The sequence below is a fragment of the Notolepis coatsorum genome (assembly GCF_963971535.1).
Source record: "Notolepis coatsorum genome assembly, chromosome: 11".
Classification (NCBI taxonomy): domain Eukaryota; kingdom Metazoa; phylum Chordata; class Actinopteri; order Aulopiformes; family Paralepididae; genus Notolepis; species Notolepis coatsorum.
The window spans coordinates 28,212,176-28,237,292 of NC_140175.1; the positions used below are offsets into that span (position 1 = coordinate 28,212,176).

Sequence of the window (25,117 nt, forward strand, 5' to 3'; positions counted from 1 at the left end):
TCCCAGGTTATCAACTGGCATTACTATTTATTTAAAACACTTGATTGCAGAGCACCACGGGTTATTCAAGCATTTGTTTCCCAACAGGAGGCTACTACCAAAGCATAATTGTATGGTGCACTATCCTACATGTATTTGTAAAATTGGACCACTTTTGCATGTCTGGTGCATGCGCTATGAAGCGAAGCATAATTTCTTTAAAAAACAACTAAAAAGCTTCAAAAATAAAACTAAAACGTTGGCAAAGAAACACCAAAGTCAAGTAGCATACAATTGGCAGACATTTGATCCCAACAGACTGGTGCTTGGTCCAAGTAAAATGGTAGCATTAAATGTGATGGACAGAGGCTGTGAGATAGCGGAGACTCTTCAGGTACCAAGTGACACCAAGGTGTTAAATGTTAGATGGGCCAAACACCATGGAAATATGTATCGTCCAGGTTTAGTTGTTTGTCTTAAAGTTCTTAGTGAGGTTCCAGTTTTTCACAAAATCCACAGTTGTTCTTAAAGATGAGGGGTTACTGTCGTTTACATTTGCACTACAAACCGTGTCTCTGGATGACCATTTTTATGCATTTAAAGTTGTGTGTACTACAGATGGACCTCATGTAGTTGATGTCAAAGAGCTTTTGTTTTACAAAGCATTCGATATACAGATGTCATACAGTGATGACGATTCAAGCTCATTTATTGTTCCATACTGTTTCCTGTGATTTAAAAAAGGAAAAGAGAAAATCACTAAGCTCTTGAACTATTGCACTGGGGATGAACACTATTAGTTTTATTTTATTTCTTTGGGGTGAACAGATGCTGCTGTCACTTTATAGAGGCCAAAATGTAATTGATCGATTACTCTCCCCATGAAGCCTTAATTGAAGTCATGGTGATTTCTTTTTGTTGCATTCCTGAGCCAATAATTTTATGACTGGCTTGAATTATTGGCTCAGGAATGCGACAAACAAACAAATCTCCATGAATTCAAGGATTCATGGGGTGTGTAATTGATAGATTTCTTTTTTTGGGTGAGCTATCCCTTTTTAAAAGGGTGTACAGATGCTGCTGTCACTTTACAGAGGCCAAAATGTAATTGATCGATTACTCTCCCCATGAAGCCTTAATTGAACTCATGGTGATTTCTTTTTGTTGCATTCCTGAGCCAATAATTTGATGACTGGCTTGAATTATTGGCTCAGGAATGCGACAAACAAACAAATCTCCATGAATTCAAGGATTCATGGGGTGTGTAATTGATAGATTTCTTTTTTTGGGTGAGCTATCCCTTTTTAAAAGGGTGCAGATGCTGCTGTCACTTTACAGAGGCCAAAATGTAATTGTCTTTTATTTATGACCTTTTTTCTATCGATTACTCTCCCCATGAAGCCTTGAAGTCATGGTGATTTTTGTATATAATGGAGTTGTTTGCAGAGGGGCTCACTGAATCTAACAATCACGTAGACATATACCAAGTGTGATTAGCAAGAGAGGAATGTTTGTGACAAGTGTAATGTAAAAAGATCACATTAGATTAGGAAGGATCCACACCAAGCAAGTTCTTCCTCAGACGCGTTTTTTTTTTTTTTTTTTTACTATGTTACATTACATTGGGCGTATAGAAACAAAGATCATTTCAAAGTACAAACATATACAGTACCTGTGTGACATTTTGGATGAGGCTATAGGCTCCATGTTAATAAGCAACTTGGGGTGAACAAATCTCCAACACACCCATGTCTGGTTTCTTTATAACAAACTGAAACGCCTCCTTGTCGACTTCAGTGTTTTAAGTCATCATAGACCTTTAAGTCCAAGGTACTAGGAATTTCAAATTTCTTGGCAACTGAAGACAAAGATTGCACAAGCTTATTGATAAATCTTATTTTATTAATGACCTTTTTTTCTATCGATCGCCCCTTGAAGTCATGATTCTTGTTCACACGCTGTTGTAAAACTGTTTGCATCCCAAAGGATATGCCTGTTGCAAATAAAAGTGCATTGTTAAATACTGATTTCTGCTTTGACCCTGTTTATTTTAAATGTATTATTCCAGAGTAAATTATTATTTAATTCTAAATCTATTCTATATTGAGTGAACTACAACTCCATATTGAGGGAATTACAACTCTATATTGATTAAAATACCACTCTATATTGAGTGAAATATGATATTCTATATTGAGTGAAATCTATTCTTGAACTACAACTCCATATTGAGGGAATTACAACTCTATATTGATTAAAAGACCACTATATTGAGTGAAATATAACTTTAAATATCTATATTGAGTGAAATATAACTTAAAATATCTATATATTGAGTGAAATATAACTCATTTATGCAGGTGAACACCAGGAAGGCTGCTGGCCCAGATGGTATAACAGGACGCATACTTAAGTCCTGTGCCAACCAGCTTGCCCCGGTGTTCACCGCCATATTTAATCAATCCCTGGCGGAGTCAGTGGTCCCTGCCTGCTTCAAGATGTCTACCATCATCCCTGTACCGAAGAAACCCTCCCCAACATGTCCAAATGACTACAGACCGGTGGCACTCACCTCTGTGGTCATGAAATGTTTTGAGAGGCTGGTCAAGGACCACATTTGTGCCTCCCTCCCCAGTGATATGGACCCTATGCAATTTGCATACAGGACAAACAGGTCCACTGACGACGCGGTCTCCCAGGTACTGCACAGCACCCTCTCCCACCTTGACCGTCAGAAGGGGGGCTATGTGAGACTGTTGTTCATTGACTACAGCTCAGCGTTCAACACCATAGTCCCCACCAGACTGGTGGACAAGCTGATCGAGCTGGGTCTGAGCTCCGCCCTGAGCGCCTGGGTACTGGACTTTCTGAGTGAAAGACCCCAGGCGGTCAGGGTGGGGGGTCAGACCTCCAACACCATCACCCTGAGCATCGGGTCCCCCCAGGGCTGTGTTCTAAGCCCCCTGCTGTACTCACTCTACACACACGACTGTGTGGCCAAGTTCAGCTCCAACTCCATAGTGAAGTTCGCAGACGACACGGTGGTGGTGGAGCTGATCTCGGACAACGACGAGAAGGCCTACCGGGAGGAGGTTGAGGTACTGGAACGCTGGTGCCAGGACAACAGCCTGCTCCTGAACATTGGTAAAACCAAGGAGCTGATCGTGGATTATAGGAGAGGACAGCAGGAGACACACACACCACTGATGATTAACGGGGCTACCGTGGACAGGGTGAGCAGCTTTAAGTACCTGGGGGTCCACATCTCAGAGGATCTGACATGGTCAACACACATAGACACAGTAGTAAAGAAGGCGAAACAGCGCCTCTACCACTTGAGACAGTTAAGGAAGTTCAGAGTATCGGGGAAGATACTCCAGTCCTTCTACTCAGGAGCTGTAGAGAGCATCTTGACCGGAAACATCACTGCCTGGTATGGAAACAGCACGGCACAAGACAAGAAGGCCCTACAGAGAGTGGTGCGCTCAGCCGAGCGTACCACGGGTATTGCACTACCTCCCCTGCAGGTTCTATACAACAAGAGGTGCAAATCCAGAGCCTGCAGGATAATGAAAGACCCTCACCACCCCAATAACAGCCTGTTCCAGCTGCTGAGGTCAGGCAGACGCCTGCGAACCCCAGCTACTAGGACAGAGCGGCTTAGGCTCAGCTTCTTCCCCCAGGCCATCAGAGCCCTGAACAATGAACATTGAGTGCCACAGAACACTGAACTATCCACACACAAGCACACATGAACACACACACGACACGCACGCTGTGCACGCTCACACACTAGCAGCCACTTAACACTTTAACATGAGCGGGCACACACTCATGCCGCACACTTATGGCCAAAAGGAAAGGCCACTTTAAATTAGAATAACAGGAACAGTGTATTGCACTACCAAAGCTACCTAGCATGTCCTATATGCTCTGTAAATAACTATGTACAGATACCGAGATGTCACACCATGTTACCTGTTACCTGTTTATTGCACAATGTTGTTTTTTTATTGGATTCTATTATATGTTGTACCACTGTATTGCACATCGTTGCGGGCAAGACCACCCGCATTTCATTGTATACTTGTATGCCGTGACAATTAAAACTCTTGACTCTTGACTTGACTCTATTGAGTGAAATATAACTCTATATTGATTAAAATACCACTCTATATTGAGTGAAATATAACTTAAAATATCTCTATATTGAGTGAAAAATAACTCTACAGATTAAAATAACACTCCATATTGAGGGAATTATAACTCTATATTGAGGCAATTACTACTCTTATACAGAGTCAAATACAACTCTATTGATGGGATCACAACTCTACGGAGTAAAATACAACTCTGTGTTGAGTGAAATGATGTTAGAGTTGTTTTTACTTTATGCTAAATGGAGCAAATTGGCATTTTGTAGAGTTAAATGTTAACACTAAATGGAGTAGAAATAACTCTGAAGATTTAACTCTGTGACAAGAGTCATTTTGACTCTATTTTGATTCGGAGCCAATACTTTCTTTTTGGGAGTAAAATTTTACTCAATTTGAGTAAATTTTACTCTGCGAATTTTCCTGTGTGGTAGAGAGGGTGAAACCTATAATGCCTTCCTTGTAGTCCAGTAGTTGGAGTATGGTGTTTTCAAAACAGCGGAGCAGCCCCAGGTTATTAAAAATATATATTTCACCACAGATTAGGGTTTGGAGGTAGCGTTTCATGTTCATAAATGTGTGGACTGTCCATCTCGAAAGTCAAAAATTGTCTACGAACAGGTTGAAAAGTACCTAGCGGAGAAAAATCGAATCTACGAATTCCAATCTGGCTTCAGAACATCCCACTCCACTGACACATGCCTTCTCTATTTGAACGACCACATCAAACAAGAGGTGGACGCGGGCAAATACTGCGGCATGGTCATGCTGGACCTACAAAAGGCCTTCGACACTGTCAATCACTCCATTCTGATTGACAAGCTAAAAGCAATTGGTTTTGATCTATCAGTGAGCTGGATGCAATCCTACCTAGAGGGGAGAGAACAGATGGTGGAGGTAAATGGTACCCTATCCCCCCCCCCTCACAGTGAGCTGTGGTGTTCCACAAGGAAGCATACTAGGACCGCTACTGTTCCTAATTTATGCAAATGACATGTCGTCAGCTTGTGACTGCAACTTGTTCTTGTTCGCAGACGACTCAGCCCTGCTGGTCTCTGACAAGAACAAGTTACAGGTTGAAAAAACCCTCAGCTCAGAACTCGGCAGAATCTGCACCTGGCTCGCTGATAACAAACTATCATTACACCTGGGTAAAACAGAGTCCATTCTCTTCGGATCAAATAACAAACTCAGCAAGACCGACGGCTTCTCAGTTACAGTGGGTTCAAGTTTCAAGTTTCTTTAATAGTTGTCATACAGAAGTACAGAATACTTTTATACAAAATGCTTCTTACTGTTACGTTCCAGAGACTGTGCTAGACAAGATAAGTGTGAAATAAAATAAACTAGCATGTAAAAAGAAGTAAAAATAGAGGTCCCAGTGTTCAGTATAGACATATGTACAATGTTCGATGCAGACTAGAAGTAACTGAGTTACCATACAATATACAATATACTATGCAATATACTAATATACAATACTATATAGTGCAAAGCAGAAATGGGATGAGGTACAATTTAGGTACAATTTACAGTAAGGTGTACGAGTTGTAGTGCAAATCCTTTACCAATAAATATAAAGTGTGTTTAGGTGATCTAAAGTGTGGAGAGTGGGTGCTGCAGTGTGTTGTTTGTTTAAAGTGAGTGTGTGCGTGTGGATGTGTGTGCTGTGTGCATTTGATGGTTGTTGCATAGTGTTTATTGTTCGTTGAGCAGCCTGATGGCCTGGGGATAGAAGCTTCTTCTGAGTATTTCTGTGCTCGCCTTGAGACTCCGGTATCGCTTGCCTGACCGCAGCAGTTCAAAGAGGCAGTTGTTTGGGTGGCTGGAGTCCTTGATGATTCTCTTAGCCTTACCCCTGCACCGCTTGTTGTAAATGTTCTGGAGGGTGGGAAGCCCCCCTCCAATTGTGCGTTCCGCTGAACGTGTCACTCTTTGTAGTCTGCTTCGGTCTTGTGCAGTGCTATTCCCAAACCAGGAGGTGATGTTGCCAGTCAGGATGCTCTCTATTGTACATGAGTAGAAGTTCTTAAGGATCTTCTGACTGACTTGGAACTTCCTTAGGCGCCTGAGGAAGTAGAGGCGTTGTCGTGCCTTCTTCACAACACTGTCAATGTGTGTAGTCCATGTCAAGTCCTCGGATATGTGGGCTCCGAGGTACTTAAAACTGTTCACTCTCTCAACCGGTGCCCCGTCGATGCTGAGGGGGCTGTAGTCCTTGACCCCCGACCTCCTAAAGTCCACAATCATCTCCTTTGTTTTGCTGACGTTCAGGGAGAGTCTGTTCTCCTGGCACCATCCCGCCAGGACCTTGACCTCTTCCAGGTAGGCCCTCTCGTCGTTTGCAGAGATCAGGCCCACCACTACTGTGTCGTCAGCAAATTTGATGATTGTGTTGTTGCTCCGCTGAGCCACACAGTCATGTGTGTACAGGGAGTAGAGGAGGGGACTCAGAACACAGCCCTGTGGGGCCCCTATGTTAAGGGGGATGGATGAGGAGGTGCAGTTGCCTGCTCTCACCACCTGGGGTCTGCCCGTCAGGAAGTCCAAGACCCACTGGCAGAGGTCATAGTTCAAGCCCAGGTCCCTGAGCTTGGCTATGAGTTTGGAGGGGACTATGGTATTGAATGCTGAGCTGTAGTCGATGAATAGCATTCTCACATAGTTCCCCTGCCTCTTGTCCAGGTGTGATGCTGCTGTGTGCAGCACATGGGCTATGGCGTCCTCCGTGGACCTGTTGGGGCGGTATGCAAATTGCAGGGGGTCCAGGTTGATGGGGAGGGAGGAACAGATGTAGCCCGTCACTAGCTTCTCAAAGCACTTCATGGCTATGGAGGTGAGAGCTACAGGGCGGTAGTCGTTGAGGCAAGTGGGCGTAGATTTTTTGGGTACAGGGATGATGGTGGACTTCTTCAAACAGGTGGGGATGACAGCCTGTTCTAAGGACAGGTTAAATATGTCAGTGAATACCGGGGCCAGTTGGTCGGCACAGACTTTTAGGACGCGGCCGGGGATACCGTCCGGTCCTGCTGCCTTCCGGATATTCACTTTCTTAAAGGTCCTCCTCACCTCATGTTCTGTTATTCTGAACACTGAATCTCCATTAGCAGCGCCCCCCCCCCCCCTCCATTGCAGTGGTTTGTAGGCTGGTGTTGTTATTCACCGCCTCAAACCTCGCATAGAAGGTATTGAGTTAATTTGCTAAGGAGATGTCACTGTTCAGCTTGAGGGAGGTGCCTTTGTAATCTGTCATCGTTCTGAGGCCCTGCCACATGCCTCTAGAGTCAGCCTGTTCAAACTGAAGTTCAACTTTGTCCCTATAACGAAGTTTTGCCTCTATTACTGCTCTCCTGACGTTGTATCTTGCCGTCTTGTGTTCATCCATGTTGCCTGTCACAAGCCTGGTGTTGTATGCTGAGGTGCGCACTTTCAGAGCCTCACGGACGGATTTATCTACCCAAGGCTTTTGATTTGGGTAAATTCTAATTGTGGTAGAGGGGATTGTTTCTTCTACCAGAGTACAGACAAATTCAAGCACCGTTTCAGTGTATTCGTTGAGGTTGTCTGTGTTATCACAAAACACATTCCAGTCTGTGCATTCCAGCGCAGCCTGCAGTGTCTCCTCTGACGTCACAGTCCAACGCTTAACCTCTCGCGATACTACCGGCGTGCGCTTGATACTCTGTTTATACTTTGGCAAAAGAAAGATGGCGGCGTGATCGGACTTACCGAATGGACTAAGAGCCTGTGACTTGTACCCATTCTTAAATTGCGAGTATACATGGTCTAATATGTTCTCGCCTCTGGTGGGACAGGTCACATGCTGATAGAAATTCGGCAACACCTTTTTAAGACGCGCTGTTGAAATCGCCCAGAACCAATTGTCACAAGTGAGAGAAAACGGGTGTTTTGGGGAGTTTTTCAACGTATGTGATGTATAGATTGGGGGGAGATGGTAGCATCTAAAGGTGCCAGGTCAGAGAGGTGCATGGTGACGGTGGTGGAAGCAGGAGACGGTGGTTCAGAGCGAGCAGGGTGTTAGTGAGCACCACACTGAGCAGGGGTGTTTACATTCCGATCTAGCACATCAGAGATAACAGCAGCAGGCAGAGCGAGGGAGAGGGTTTGACAGTAGAAACGGCGTTTAAAATGTGTGAAAGGTTATTAGCAGTTGTCATGACAGCGCGTCGCATGACAACCAGGAGAGGGGCGGTGCTGTCGTTGCTATGGCAAGAATATAGAAAAGCAAGTTCCTTCCGGGTGTAAGCCAGACCAAGAGCGACTAAGGGCAGACTACAATCTGACTAGGACTGAGATCACACAGAAGAGACTCTCTCCTCTCATCACGGAGGGGGGGGGGGGGGGGGGGGAGGAAGGATGCCACATCATCATTAGCTTCGGCTAACACGAGGATGGTCTTGGCTAACGACCAGGCCTGACCACTATTGGACTGAATAGCAGAAGGACGATAGACTGAACACACCGAAAGATCTTTAGAATAGATCTTACAAGGACAATACGAATTGGTTCCCATCTGATTATGAGGTCTCTGTTTATGAAAATAAACAACGCTTCTCCTTGTAAGGTATTACGCTGTGTCGAGTGACAAATTCTTACGAAGGTGGAGAATTATTATGGTGGCGGATCGCACTAACGGGGAGAGATAAGGATTGTACAGCCAGTATAGGAGACGTCAGGATCATTAAAATGACACAACGCAGAGGGGGTGGATGGAGAGATGATAACACAAGAAGACGTGATACTGGCCGATTGATCAGAATCTAACATAAGGAAAGATGAAATTACATACCTAGGTTCCATCCTAGAGGCAAATCTTTCCTGTGACAAAATGGCATCCAAGGTAATAAAAAAAGTCAACCAACAAACTCGATTCTTGTACCGGATCTCCTCTCTGGTAAACAAGAATACCCTGAAGACTCTGGCAGGAGCACTCATTCAAGGGTACTACGACTATGCTTGCACCTCATGGTACCAAAGCACCTCAAAGGCGCTAAAAACTAAATTACAAACATCTCAAAACAAACTGGTCAGACTACTGCTTGACCTTACTCCTAGAACCCACCTCACCCCTGCCCACTTTGACAACCTATAGATGGCTTAGAGTAGACGACAGAGTACAGCAACTTGCAATGGGCCTGGTCTACAAGATACACTACACGACCAAGGTACCCATGTACATGTCAAAATACTTCCCAAAGGTCAGTGAATACCACGATCACAACACCAGAGGGAGCTCCACAAATCATGTTAAACCCAGATTCGGCTCAAACAAGGGACTAAACACGTTTCGCAATTATGCCACATCAATGTGGAACGCCCTACCCAAAGCTGTAAAGGAATGTGAATCACTACCCACTTTCAAAACCACTCTCAAAGAACACCTACGGGAGACTGCAATTCGAAACTGGACCCTGTCCTAACCCAACCCCCTCCAATGTACAGTAAATGAGCAAGTATGGTTTTGTCAATATTCCAATGTACAGTTTTGCTTGTACAGTTGTACAGTCCCCCCCACTCCCCCCCCCCCCCCCCCCCCCCCCCCACCCCACCTAGCCAACCTCCTCCAATGTACAGTTTCTCAGTCAAATGTATATATACTCTCTGGTCATCCTCTCTTTTCTAGACTCTTTTTGTATCACAAACAGTACTGTATTTGCAAATCTGGTATGTCATAAATGTATAGATGTAGCAGTACTGTCTATCTGTATGTCGTGTATGTCATATATGTTATGATTAATTGAAAATGGGGGACCCTGATGTAAACAAGATGAAAGTCTTTCTCTGGTCTGCATCCCCTTAACAATTGTATGTATTGAGCTGTACTGTACTGTACCCATTCTGCAATCTGTTAATAAAGCATGGAAAATAAATACAATAGCACGCAAATTGTGTGTTTTTTTTCCAGGGTGGATTTTCGTTGGAATGCCTTGCACAACGTCAAGGACAACCTTCCCAAAGCCAGAAACCAACTATAATTTCATCAAGATGGAAAATCTGGAGCCTGGAGCTGCTTGGAAATTATGAATGGGAGACTGATTTTGTGTACCCACATACCTTTTGTTTTGTTATTATTGTATACTTTTTTTTATTGAAATTATATTTATTTTGTAGTGCTATCAGTTCTGACTCGGAACATGTAGGCTACCCTTTCCCTTAGAACATCTGAAAATCAAAGAGTTCTATAGGCTATTATAACCCCCGTCCCAGTGTGCCTTCAATCGCATTCAACAAATTCTTCATATCTGGACGACAAAACTGTTGCCTGCCCTGTCCACACGATCACGGGTATTAATGACACCGTTTTTTTTTTTATTATTCAAAAAAATAAAACTCTGTCCACACGACTGGTTTAAACCCCGCACAGAGTGAAGTCATATGCATGTAGTACAATGCCAAAGCAGTAGGCGGCGATGTTGTTGCGCACATACAATCACGGTTACATTAAACCCAGCGCTCGTGTAGACAGCCCCCCCAGGGTCTTTTGTATCACAAACAGTACTGTATTTGCAAATCTGGTATGTCATAAATTTATAGATGTAGCAGTACTGTATGGGTCTTGGAAAGAGTTTTATTCATATGATTAAAGTCCTGTATGCCTCGCCGTCTGCGATGATACTGACAGGCAAAAACTGTTCCACACTTTTTCCAGTCTCCAGATCTTCTAGACAGGGTTGTCCTCTGAGCCCAGGACTGTTCGCGCTTTCCCTCGAACCATTGGCCCAATTTATTAGGCAATCGGAGGACATCGTCCCCATAATGGTCAATAATACTCCACACAAAATTGCTCTCTATGCGGATGACCTACTGATTTTTATGGACGACCCCTCCCGGTCGGCCACGAAATTACTTGGAATAATCGACGACTTTGGTAAAATGTCAGGCTTTAAGATTAACTGGAACAAATCAGCCTGCCTACCTCTTAATGAGCTGGCCAAGGCGGTGCGACTACCAGCTGATATCCCCATAGTGGAACATTTTAAATACTTGGGCATAGAGATATTCCCCACGCTGAATCAAACTACTAAGTACAACTTCGCGGGTACTTATGATAAAATACGCCAGGATCTAGACAGGTGGTCGTCCCTTCCTAACTCCTTACAGGCCCGGGCTTCCATAATCAAAATGAACGTCCTGCCTAGGATACATTTTGTTAGCTCAATGCTCCCCCTGCCCCCTCCAATAGACCACTGGCGCAAGGTACAATCGATGGTATCTAAGTTTATCTGGAATAACAAACGCCCGAGAATCAAAAGGGCTACTACTCAACGTAGAAAACAAGATGGGGGCCTCGCAATCCCTGATTTTAAGCTTTATTTCTGGTCCTTTTCACTGAGACCTCTGATGTGCTGGCTAGACCCTGTTGAGGCTGTATCTTGGCGCACCTTAGAAGCAGCGGCGGTTTCACTGCTAAGATTGCAGGATGTAGTGTACTCCACTGTCCCTATTTCGAAATGCCGACTGAGGTATGGACCGATCATAACTCACGTGATCCAAACGTGGCGTAATGTACAGAAGTCGTGTGGGGTTAAATGCCCATGGCACCTGGACTCTCCAATTTTTTATAATCAGCAACTACTTGTTGGGCATAAGCCAGTTAGTATTCCTCAATGGCAAAGGAGGGGAGTTCATACTCTGGAGGATATTTATGATAAGAATGGCCTTCGGGCGTTTCAGGACTTAAGAGAATTTTATGATCTTCCCGGCGAGTCTTTCTTTCTTTACCTTCAACTAAGGTCAGCGCTGAGGGCGCATGGCGTGCCGTGGGCTCAAGCTTTGCAACCACACCCCTTCCTCAGGCTCATAGTGGACAGGACGACCTCCAGAGGGTTTGTCTCAGATTTTTATACGCTCTTAATTCAATCCACGTATAAAAATGTGTCATTAGATACAATCTGGCGTGGGGACATCCCGGAGTTGGACCCCGAGTTTGACTGGGATGATGTTTGGGCAAATGTGGCATTGTCTTCCCGCAACCCTAATCACCAGCAGATTAATTTTAATTATATTCATAGGACCTATCTTACACCTAGGAAGCTATTTGCTATGGGACTGGTATCTGACTCTCGGTGCACTTTGTGCTCTCAAAGGGCAGCTGGCACTTATATGCATATGTATTGGGATTGCCCACCAGTGGCCCGCTTCTGGAGGTCAATAACGGACAAACTTTCAGATCTGTGTGGCTTAACTATCCCATTCACAGCTGTTACGCTACTCCTGAACGATATAACGACACTACCTGCGTCCGTTCAACTAAAAAGGGTTGTCCTAGCGGGTGTCACAGCAGCGAAGAAGCTAATAACAATGAGATGGAAGGAGCCTGAGAAGCTCACAGTGATTAACGTTAGGTTATGACTATAACCAAGTTCTGTTAGTTAGGGGCGATGCTTGGCATCGCTACTGCACTATCTCGCGTACGTGCACGCGTACTGAATAAACCACAAATGTACCTCTAATACCAGTATTAGTCTGACCACACCCCTCATCAGCTTACCTTCATAAGCAGGTGTGTGGTCACCTGCTCTCCTCCTTCCCAAGCTTTCACCACAAGGTGAGGACAAGGGCTGCAGCGGCCGTCCGATGCCAAGCATCGCCCCTAACTAACAGAACTTGGTTATAGTCATAACCTAACGTTCTGTATCGTTAGTGGCTTAGCTTGGCATCGCTACTGCACAAGGGAGGCCAAGCGGAGCCACTTGGCTGACAAATACACCCCGCTGACAGCCCCCCAAAACCATCAGAACAGGGAGGGCCGAGCCCCCCCGACCCCCCCTAATGGAGGGTAGCCCCCCTATTAGGGACGTCACGGGAGGGCGACGGACCCGACCGTGCGAAGAGGCACTCAAGCAACTCAACGCACAGGGTGAGCAGACCGTGGCTTGACCCCACGACTACACACACGCACAACCCGCATGCCACCCGGGAACGAACGGAGGAACAACCTCGTTACTGCCCCCAGAATCACGGGGCCAAGGGCAAACCCAACCCCGTGGCAAGGCCGTAGCAGCGGAGCACGAAGGAAGACCCAGACCCACCAAAAGGACTGGACTCCCTAGAATGGGGGCCCGGAGAAGTCCATGATGCCAGCATCAAGACCCCACCAGGTGGGCACGTAGTGCCCCGCCCCCCACATCGCCAGCGTATTCGGACAAAGGCCCCTCAGTTACTGCACCTGGTATTCCCAGGCGGAACCAACCAGGCCAGAACCTGCCCAGCTTCCGAGATCGGACGAGATCGGGCGTGTTCAGGTCGGTATGGCCGTAAGCCGAGCGGGCCCCGTCCCCCCAATAGTACACCGCCTGGCACACTGACCCTGCAGAATAGGCAGTCAGCATGGCCGTAAGCACACAAAAAAGGTTAACCAACGGAAGCAGGCAGCGCACCAGGAAAAAAAAAAAAAAAAAACCAGGCAACAGGCTGTTAACCCTAGCCTGGAGACTGCGGACGAGACAGGCGCCAGAGGGGACAGCTGAACACAGCCGCCCCGGCGGAAGGAGCGTAAGCTGGCGGTGTTGCATGACCAAGCCTCCATTTAACAACCCCCACCCAGAGGGGTCGAGGCAGAGAAGGCTGACACGATTGGCAGACGTCATGAACGTGCAGGGGCACCCTCAAACGGTGAACCCGGGAGTTGACACTGCTCCAACACACCAGGGAATCAACCACCTCGGTGTTACCCAATGCGGTGGTTGTTCCTATAACCCCTCAAGAAAAAACTCCAAAACACACCTGCGGGTATACACCGGCTATACCGCAGTACAAGTGTTTCAGTTTCCAAAAAGGGTTAACCCAGGCCTACGGGTCGCAAACATCACTTCGGACCGGGCCTGGCGGTACGGGAAGCACAGGGTCACCAGAGGAGGTCAAAAAACCACCCCCACAGGCCCCTCTTCGCCATGCGTGAGAGAGGAGCGAAAAATAATGGAGAACCAGCCCCTAAGCACACCGTACCTGGTATTCCCCGGCGGTCTCCCAACCAAGTACTAACCAGGACCAACCTGTGTAGCGGCCGAGATCCGACGAGATCGAGCGCGTACAGAATGGCATGGCTGTAAGCCACGACGACAGTGCTGAGTAAAAACATACCCAACCAGGGTCTCCATAGCGCTTAACCCTGTGACACCCAGACCGACCTGGCATTTTTCCCCCTGAAAAAAGCCCAAGTCCCTCAGGGTACCAGAACAGCAGATCTGCATCCCCGGCGGACAACGGGTTCAACTGATCTGGACCAGCGTGACCAGAACCAGTCCCGTGCCCTAACCACGCCGACATGCCTACTCCAGGAGAAGGGCAGATATGCGTGTTGATCTTAACATGAAAAGAAGGCGCCACCCAGACGTTCGGACGAACCGCGCCTGGTGGCCCACCCCAAGGGCGTGAGACCCCACTACATATGTTCAGATCCATCCCGTCATCATCCCCCAGACATGAACGAGAATCCGTCGACAACCCACCCAGGTCATGGGATGTGGTCGCCGGAAGAGGAAAAACCCCCATCTCAGTTGCTTTATAAAAACGCTCTTTCAACCACAAGCAACCAAGGCGTGCCAGTCAATCGCCTGTTTACAGCGAGCTAGCACTATATGTGCGTCGGGACACACCCCCATCAATGAACAGGCTATTTAGACCTGTCATTGAATCCCCAAGGCGCCCAGGGGAACGACAAGAGGGGTGTGACACTCCCTAACTCCAACACTTCTGGAATAGAAAGAAGGAAGCATCAACAGTATGTATCCCAGTCTACACAGCCGGGGTAAAAAATGTTCACATTTTTACATCCCACCACCCTCCCATAGGAAAGAGACGGGGATCCCCAGAGAGACTTCCCACGCGAGCTGTACAGATTGAAAAGAATATATTGCACCTTGAGCCATGTAAAAAACTGGTTTTAGGGCCTCCGGGGAAGAGGCACCGAACCCATACACACTCAATAAACGAATTGAATCGAATATACATACAATAGAAAAGGACCCTTCTAGAGGGTCCACTCACTTTGACAATCTGAGGAGGAAGGCTCTGTACTCTGATGGAGGCTTCCTCACATGGAAGAAGGAGTCCGAACTCACAGAAGGCCTGAGTAGGCGCTTGGTGAGGAGGAGCCCTGACCACCCCCCCTGAAAACAGATCCATCACATGGACCTGAACAGCACACGGAAGTCCTACCAACAGAGACGCGCACGGTGACGTACTCTATGGCGGGGGAATTCCTGCGGTGCACACGCCCAATATACCAGGCCGTGGGACCAGGAACTCCCTCCCCCCCCCCCCCCCCCCCCCCCCCCCGTAACGTGCCGAACCGCCACGTGACGGGAACCTTGAAGGACAGGGGGTGTACCCCTGACCGACAGAACAATGGGGAGAGGAAAGGTTACCAGTTCACCCCTTTACGACCCCACACCCATGATACGACGTAACGACAAAAAGAGAATATGACACAGTCATAGTCAGCTCTATGAAGCGTTTCACAGCTCCACACAGCGCACGAGCTAACCTGCTATCTGATTTTTACTAAGGAAAAACACAGAATAGAGAGGGCTCTAAGAACCCCGGTCCAACATACACATGTGCTTCTGTGGCCAGTACAACCCAGTTGTAGGTCACATGACACACACAACCCATCATCACCTACAAAAAATGGCAAAAACACTCAACAGAGGAACGCCGTTTTTTTCACAATGAGAGAATACATCATTCTTGATTAGTATCGACCACAGGCCTTGCTAAGCACACATGACAGCAACCAAACCAATTTCCCTTTAGGAAATAAGTTTCTCCAGCAGATTTAGCACAACCTCAGCAATCAAGCTAAGAGTTACATCGTATCCCTACCACACAAAAGACACAATTAATGCACAACATGTCTGATAGGAGGTGATAAAGTCCCCAGGGAACCGGGGGGGAAAAACACAATCCTCCTATTTTACCCTCAATACGGCCAGTTAAAACAGGAAAACCTGTTAATGTGTGAACTCACTGTTCATTGTCATTACAGTCTGAGAAAGAACATTCTTTTACTCACTTGTCACCAAGCATAGCTTCATAGGTTAGTTGCCTTAGTAGTGAGTACACGGTACACATAAACACCATGATGTTTCTCACACAACAACCAGATCAATACATCACGATCTGCACGGAGAAGCTAACTGCCAGTGACAAAAACAGCTCACACACAACCCGCAACGTATCCCAAATGCATTGCAACAACACACGTTTTGGGAAAAAACACCGTTATTCACAATACATTTAGCAAAGTAAAACCAGAAGACGTGTTATGAGGTCTGGCCAACCCCGTACCTACCCGGAACGCAGATCAGCGAAGTGCAGTCACAAGACACCGTAGAACACAGCCGTCCTGTGTTGTTCGATCCGGGCAGCGTCGCCGCTCCACCAGTCGCTACAGTCCTCTTTGTTGACGCAATCCCCGTCTAGGCTCAGGCAGGGTCGACGAACATCCCCTGTCAAGGATGACGTCGTGGTCAAGAGTGTAAAACATGTTAAAATCAAAGCACGTTCAACAGATAGCATCAAGCTAACGGCTGCTCCAACCGTTCGGGTGCTATTGCTTCCGCTCGCGAGACGCCGACCTAACGACGCACGCGATCAGAAGCGAGCTCCCGGCGGCGCGCGAGAAGCTAAGCTACCCCGCGCCAGGCCACTGACCGGCTAACCGTAAGCTATGAACATGTAAACAATGACATAACACTCACCCAGACAGGCCGCCGTTCTGAACCCTCCTCACTTTTTAAGAGAAAAGAGAAAACAAGACGTCAACACCGCTTCACAACGGTGACATTACCACGTCCGGCGGAATCAGCACAGTACCAACTGGCCTGTATAGCTGACTTTGAACATGAATCTGCCGCTATCGCACATTACATGCACATATCCCCTCGTGAAGGAATACTCTCATTTGGATATGAAAGATGGGGTCTTAACACGGTGACAGAGAGAATCCACTCGTCCAGAACACACAGGGATCACCAGTGTCAATGGTCGCGGCCCACTAGTTAAAACTATAATGGTCGCCAGACCAAGGCCTTCTGTCGCCTAGGCGGCTAAACAAAGGACCCTAGCCTGGGGCCGGTTTCCATAAACTTTGTCAAGTAGCCCCCATAGCACTAACAGACAAGTGGAGCCCGCCAGCAAACACTACTCACCCAACCTGGAACGCACCGCTCCTCACAACAGCGGCATGTCCGACAGTTCAGCTGTGGCCTGACAGGTTTCACCCCAACAAACACAGCAAGGAACTGCAGTTGAGAAGCATGCAGCGGCGTGCTCCCAATACGAAAACCGGTGCAGGGTTTTTAGAATGATCATCATCTTCTAGACACTCCAGTACGAAGACAATATCGCCGTATTTTCTCGAAAATAGTGAGAGAGAAAATAAAGATATGATGTCAACGTATCCTTGTTTCCCAAGCTGTTCCTAATCCAATTTCTTCCATCATGGTGTCAAGTGTGGGGATCTACCGAGGCACTTCTTCCTTGTGGTGAAAGCGAGAAGGAGGAGAGCAGGTGACCACACACCTGCTTATGAAGGTAAGCTGATGAGGGGTGTGGTCAGACTAATACTGGTATTAGAGGTACATTTGTGGTTTATTCAGTACGCGTGCACGTACGCGAGATAGTGCAGTAGCGATGCCAAGCTAAGCCACTAACGATACAGAACTGGTCCCTAACACTATTGGATGTGATTTATCTTGAGATATCCACGGCGCGGGTGATTGGCGTGGGACAGGCAGGTATTGACCTGTGGTTTGCAGCAGCCGAAAAGGTCAGGACCGCCGTGTGCGGCTGAGCGGGGTGGAGGTGCGTGTTCGGGGGAGTCCGGGGGTCTCGTGGGAGGGGGAGGAGGAAATGTCTTGTCTGTCTTGTCTTTTGTCTTGTCCTCTTGAGTTTAGCTGGGGATTTTATGGGGGGGCAGCTATTTAACTATTTCTTCACTGTTTGGTCACTTTTACACGGTCTCTGTGAGTCTATGGAACACCTCTACAGGGTTTTGTTTTTTCATGAAGGTTCATTGCTCTGTTTTCGGGTCGTGTTCTCAAAAAGTGGTCCTTGTGGTGAATTAGAGTTGTACGTTTTATTAATATAGGGTCACACGGCCGGGAATCGGGGCTGAACACTGGGAAAGACCATTTATTAGATAGTACCCCTTGGATTTAAAATTTAGAAGGTTGAACTCTGTTTTCTTTTCTCTTTGTCTGTATAAATTGTTATTCTGTATTATTATTGTTTTTGTTATTTTCTTGTGAAGTTCTATGTATTGTGATTGTGTTAATGTGTTGTCTTGTTTCATGTGAATAATAATAAAAAAAAATTGATAAAAAAATCAATCAATCAATCAGTCTTTGGCCAGAGGAGAACTTGTTCCTGTTTGCGGACGACTCAGCCCTGCTGGTCTCTGAAAAGAACAAGTTACAGGTTGAAAAAACCCTCAGCTCAGAACTAGGCAAAATCTGCATATGGCTCGCTGATAACAAACTATCATTACACATGGGCAAAACAGAGTCCATTCTCTTCGGTTCAAATAACAAACTCAGCAAGACCGACGGCTTCTCAGTTACAGTGGGTGACAATATTGTCACAAGGAAAGAAGATATTACCTACCTGGGTTCCATCCTAGAGGCAAATCTTTCCTGTGACAAAATGGCATCCAATGTAATAAAAAAAAGCCAACCAACGAACTCGATTCTTGTACCGGATCTCCTCACTGGTAAACAAGAATACCCTGAAGACTCTGGCAGGAGCACTCATTCAAGGGTACTACGACTATGCGTGCACCTCATGGTACCAAAGCACCTCAAAGGCGCTAAAAACAAAATTACAAACATCTCAAAACAAACTGGTCAGACTACTACTTGACCTTACTCCTAGAACCCACCTCACCCCTGCCCACTTGGACAACCTAGGATGGCTTGGAGTAGACGACAGAGTACAGCAACTTGCAATGGGCCTGGTCTACAAGATACACTACACGACCAAGGTACCCATGTACATGTCAAAATACTTCCCAAAGGTCAGTGAATACCACGATCACAACACCAGAGGGAGCTCCACAAATCATGTTAAACCCAGATTTGGCTCAAACAAGGGACTAAACACGTTTCGCAATTATGCCACATCAATGTGGAACGCCCTACCCAAAGCTGTAAAGGAATGTGAATCACTACCCACTTTCAAAGACACTCTCGAAAAACACCTACGGGAGACTGCAATTCGAAACTGGCCCCTGTAAATGTCCTAACACAACCCCCTCCAATGTACAGTAAATTACCAAGTATGGTCTTGTCAATATTCCAATGTACAGTTTTGTTTGTACAGTTGTACAGTGTCCCCCACCCACCCCTCCTACCCAACCTCCCCCCCCCCCCACTCCTACCCAACCCCCCCCCCCCCCCCCCCCCCCCAACCACCTCCAATGTACAGTCCCCCCCAGGGGTGTAGCTCCAGATGATTCTGGGCCCCATGAAAGAATGTATTTGTAGGCCCCCAGTGAATGCGAGCGCGCGTAAGCGGAATTTTTTTTGGCAATTTTTTTATTGATGAAAACGCATAATATGGTTTTTACCTATACATTCGGATCAGCAGTTTAGCACCTGCACTGTTGGTGGGTGAGCCTAGTAAAGGATGTCGCATTGCGTTCATCTTCAATGAATGGACCAATGCAATAGTCTACCAAAGCCCCCCCTCTCTCTCTATATATCTCACACACACACACTTCAGAAACAAACATAGTATCAATGAGAGCATCAATAATACACCTGAGTGATGTCTAGTAAAAAAAAAAAAAAATGTTGCCCCCCCCCCCCCCCCCCCCAGTGCTGGGCCCTTGAATGAATGAATGAATGAATGAATGAAAACTTTATTTAACAGATTGCAGAATGGGTACAGTACAGTACAGCTCAATACACACAATTGTTAAGGGGATGCAGACCAGAGAAAGACTTTCGTCTTGTTTACATCAGGGTCCCCCATTTTCATTTCATATTGACATTTAAGACATACTCAACATACATGACATTTATGGCATAGGGACATATAGGTATTTAGTACTGATACATTTGTGACATATACGGTATTCAAATATACAGTAGGCTACTGTTACTCATAGATCCTGACAGAGTATATGGGAGGGGACTGTACAGTAGGAGGGGGTGGGTGGGTGGGAGAGAAATATACATATACGGCGGGGAGAGAATATATACATGCGGTGGGGAGGAGACTGTCTATTAGGAGGGGGTGGGGGTGGGGGGTTTGGACATTTACGGTGGCCAGTTTCGAATTGCAGCCTCCCGTAGGTGCTCTTTAAGAGCGGTTTTGAATGTGGGTAGGGATTCACATTCCTTTACAGCTTTGGGTAGGGCGTTCCACATTGATGTGGCATAATTGCGAAACGTGTTTAGTCCCTTGTTTGAGCCGAATCTGGGTTTCACATGATTTGTTGAGCTTCCTCTGGTGTAGTGGTTGTGGTATTCACTGACCTTTGGGAAGTATTTTGACATGTACATGGGTACCTTAGTCGTATAGTGTATCTTGTAGACCAGGCCCATTGCAAGTTGCTGTACTCTGTCGTCTACTCTAAGCCATCCTAGGTTGTCAAAGTGGGCAGGGGTGAGGTGGGTTCTGGGGGTAAGGTCAAGTAGTAGTCTGACCAGTTTGTTTTGTGATGTTTGTAATTTTGTTTTAAGCGCCTTTGAGGTGGAATCATCCTAAGCTACCCCCCCCCCCCCCCCCCCCCAGCTACGCCCCTGCTCCCCCCCCCCCCCCCCCCCCACCTACCCAATCCAATGTACAGTTTCTACGTCAAATGTATACTCTTTTTTCTGGACTCTTTTTGTATCACAAACAGTACTGTATTTGCAAATCTGGTATGTCATAAATGTATAGATGTAGCAGTACTGTCTATCTGTATGTCATGTATGTCATGTTACGATGAATTGAAAATGGGGGACCCTGATGTAAACAAGACGAAAGTCTTTCTCTGGTCTGCATCCCCTTAACAATTGTATGTATTGAGCTGTACTGTACTGTACCCATTCTGCAATCTGTTAATAACGTTTTCAATCAATCAATCAATCAGGTGTAGTCTTTTACCAACAAACTCGCATTTTCCCGCGATCTGCCACTGACGTTTCTGGTCATGTGACATCTGCGCCAATCGTGTGACGCCTGTTTCTATCACTGGTTAAGCTTAGGCACTCTTTCGAAGTTGGTTAAGGTAAGAGTTTGTCTTAGAGCATGGCGATAGAACATCAGCCCTGATTCCAAACTCTAACCTTAACCAACTTCGAAAGAGTCGCCTAAGCTTAACCAGTGATAGAACTAGGCGTTCGTTAGGTAGTTTGCAGCATAGATATATATCGTTAGGTTATGACTATAACCAAGTTCTGTTAGCTAGGGGCGATGCTTGGCATCGCCTTCTGCACTATCTCGCGTACGTGCACGCGTACTGAATAAACCACAAATGTACCTCTAATACCAGTATTAGTCTGACCACACCCCTCATCAGCTTACCTTCATAAGCAGGTGTGTGGTCACCTGCTCTCCTCCTTCCCAAGCTTTCACCACAAGGTGAGGACAAGGGCTGCAGCGGCGTCCGATGCCAAGCATCGCCCCTAGCTAACAGAACTTGGTTATAGTCATAACCTAACGTTCTGTATCGCTAGTGGCTTAGCTTGGCATCGCCTTCTGCACAAGGGAGGCCAAGCGGAGCCACTTGGCTGACAAATACACCCCGCTGACAGCCCCCCAAAACCATCAGAACAGGGAGGGCCGAGCCCCCCCGACCCCCCCTAATGGAGGGTAGCCCCCCTATTAGGGACGTCACGGGAGGGCGACGGACCCGACCGTGCGAAGAGGCACTCAAGCAACTCAACGCACAGGGTGAGCAGACCGTGGCTTGACCCACGACTACACACACGCACAACCCGCATGCCACCCGGGAACGAACGGAGGAACAACCTCGTTACTGCCCCCAGAATCACGGGGTCAAGGGCAAACCCAACCCCGTGGCAAGGCCGTAGCAGCGGAGCACGAAGGAAGACCCAGACCCACCAAAAGGACTGGACTCCCTGGAATGGGGGCCCGGAGAAGTCCATGATGCCAGCATCAAGACCCCACCAGGTGGGCACGTAGTGCCCCGCCCCCCACATCGCCAGCGTATTCGGACAAAGGCCCCTCAGTTACTGCACCTGGTATTCCCAGGCGGAACCAACCAGGCCAGTAAGCCGAGCGGGCCCCGTCCCCCCAATAGTACACCGCCTGGCACACTGACCCTGCAGAATAGGCAGTCAGCATGGCCGTAAGCACACAAAAAAGGTTAACCAACGGAAGCAGGCAGCGCACCGGGGAAAAACCAGGCAACAGGCTGTTAACCCTAGCCTGGAGACTGCGGACGAGACAGGCGCCAGAGGGGACAGCTGAACACAGCCGCCCCGGCGGAAGGAGCGTAAGCTGGCGGTGTTGCATGACCAAGCCTCCATTTAACAACCCCCACCCAGAGGGGTCGAGGCAGAGAAGGCTGACACGATTGGCAGACGTCATGAACGTGCAGGGGCACCCTCAACCGGTGAACCCGGGAGTTGACACTGCTCCAACACACCAGGGAATCAACCACCTCGGTGTTACCCAATGCGGTGGTTGTTCCTATAACCCCTCAAGAAAAAACTCCAAAACACACCTGCGGGTATACACCGGCTATACCGCAGTACAAGTGTTTCAGTTTCCAAAAAGGGTTAACCCAGGCCTACGGGTCGCAAACATCACTTCGGACCGGGCCTGGCGGTACGGGAAGCACAGGGTCACCAGAGGAGGTCAAAAAACCACCCCCACAGGCCCCTCTTCGCCATGCGTGAGAGAGGAGCGAAAAACAATGGAGAACCAGCCCCTAAGCACACCGTACCTGGTATTCCCCGGCGGTCTCCCAACCAAGTACTAACCAGGACCAACCTGTGTAGCGGCCGAGATCCGACGAGATCGAGCGCGTACAGAATGGCATGGCTGTAAGCCATGACGACAGTGCTGAGTAAAAACATACCCAACCAGGGTCTCCATAGCGCTTAACCCTGTGACACCCACCGACCTGGCATTTTTCCCCCTGAAAAAAGCCCAAGTCCCTCAGGGTACCAGAACAGCAGATCTGCATCCCCGGCGGACAACGGGTTCAACTGATCTGGACCAGCGTGACCAGAACCAGTCCCGTGCCCTAACCACGCCGACATGCCCCAGGAAAAGGGCAGATATGCGTGTTGATCTTAACATGAAAAGAAGGCGCCACCCAGACGTCGGGACGAACCGCGCCTGGTGGCCCACCCCAAGGGCGTGAGACCCCACTACATATGTTCAGATCCATCCCGTCATCATCCCCCAGACATGAACGAGGATCCGTCGACAACCCACCCAGGTCATGGGATGTGGTCGCCGGAAGAGGAAAAACCCCCATCTCAGTTGCTTTATAAAAACGCTGTTTCAACCACAAGCAACTAAGGCGTGCCAGTCAATCGCCTGTTTACAGCGAGCTAGCACTATACGTGCGTCGGGACACACCCCCATCAATGAACAGGCTATTTAGACCTACCATTGAATCCCCAAGGCGCCCAGGGGAACGACAAGAGGGGTGTGACACTCCCTAACTCCAACACTTCTGGAATAGAAAGAAGGAAGCATCAACAGTATGTATCCCAGTCTACACAGCCGGGGTAAAAAATGTTCACATTTTTACATCCCACCACCCTCCCATAGGAAAGAGACGGGGATCCCCAGAGAGACTTCCCACGCGAGCTGTACAGATTGAAAAGAATATATTGCACCTCGAGCCATGTAAAAAACTGGTTTTAGGGCCTCCGGGGAAGAGGCACCGAACCCATACACACTCAATAAACGAATTGAATCGAATATACATACAATAGAAAAGGACCCTTCTAGAGGGTCCACTCACTTTGACAATCTGAGGAGGAAGGCTCTGTACTCTGATGGAGGCTTCCTCACATGGATCACATGGAAGAAGGAGTCCGAACTCACAGAAGGCCTGAGTAGGCGCTTGGTGAGGAGGAGCCCTGACCACCCCCCCTGAAAACAGATCCATCACATGGACCTGAACAGCACACGGAAGTCCTACCAACAGAGACGCGCACGGTGACGTACTCTATGGCGGGGGAATTCCTGCGGTGCACACGCCCAATATACCAGGCCGTGGGACCAGGAACTCCCTCCCCCCCCCCCCCCCCCCCCCCCGTAACGTGCCGAACCGCCACGTGACGGGAACCTTGAAGGACAGGGGGTGTACCCCTGACCGACAGAACAACGGGGAGAGGAAAGGTTACCAGTTCACCCCTTTACGACCCCACACCCATGATACGACGTAACGACAAAAAGAGAATATGACACAGTCATAGTCAACTCTATGAAGCGTTTCACAGCTCCACACAGCGCACGAGCTAACCTGCTATCTGATTTTTACTAAGGAAAAACACAGAATAGAGAGGGCTCTAAGAACCCCGGTCCAACATACACATGTGCTTCTGTGGTCAGTACAACCCAGTTGTAGGTCACATGACACACACAACCCATCATCATCACAATGAGAGAATACATCATTCTTGATTAGTATCGACCACAGGCCTTGCTAAGCCCACATGACAGCAACCAAACCAATTTCCCTTTAGGAAATAAGTTTCTCCAGCAGATTAGCACAACCTCAGCAATCAAGCTGAGAGTCACATCGTATCCCTACCACACAAAAGACACAATTAATGCACAACATGTCTGGGTGATAAAGTCCCCAGGGAACCGGGGGGGAAAAACACAATCCTCCTATTTTACCCACAATACGGCCAGTTAAAACAGGAAACCTGTTAATGTGTGAACTCACTGTCCATTGTCATTACAGTCTGAGAAAGAACATTCTTTTACTCACTCGTCACCAAGCATAGCTTCATAGGTTAGTTGCCTTAGTAGTGAGT

General features: G+C 47.6%; 1 protein-coding gene across 1 annotated transcript in view; it reads right to left on the reverse strand.

The window, feature by feature from the left end:
* Positions 1-25,117, reverse strand: part of gsna (gelsolin a) — a 112,131-nt gene that overhangs the window by 67,217 nt on the left and 19,797 nt on the right. The gene's annotated exons all lie outside the window — the stretch shown is intronic.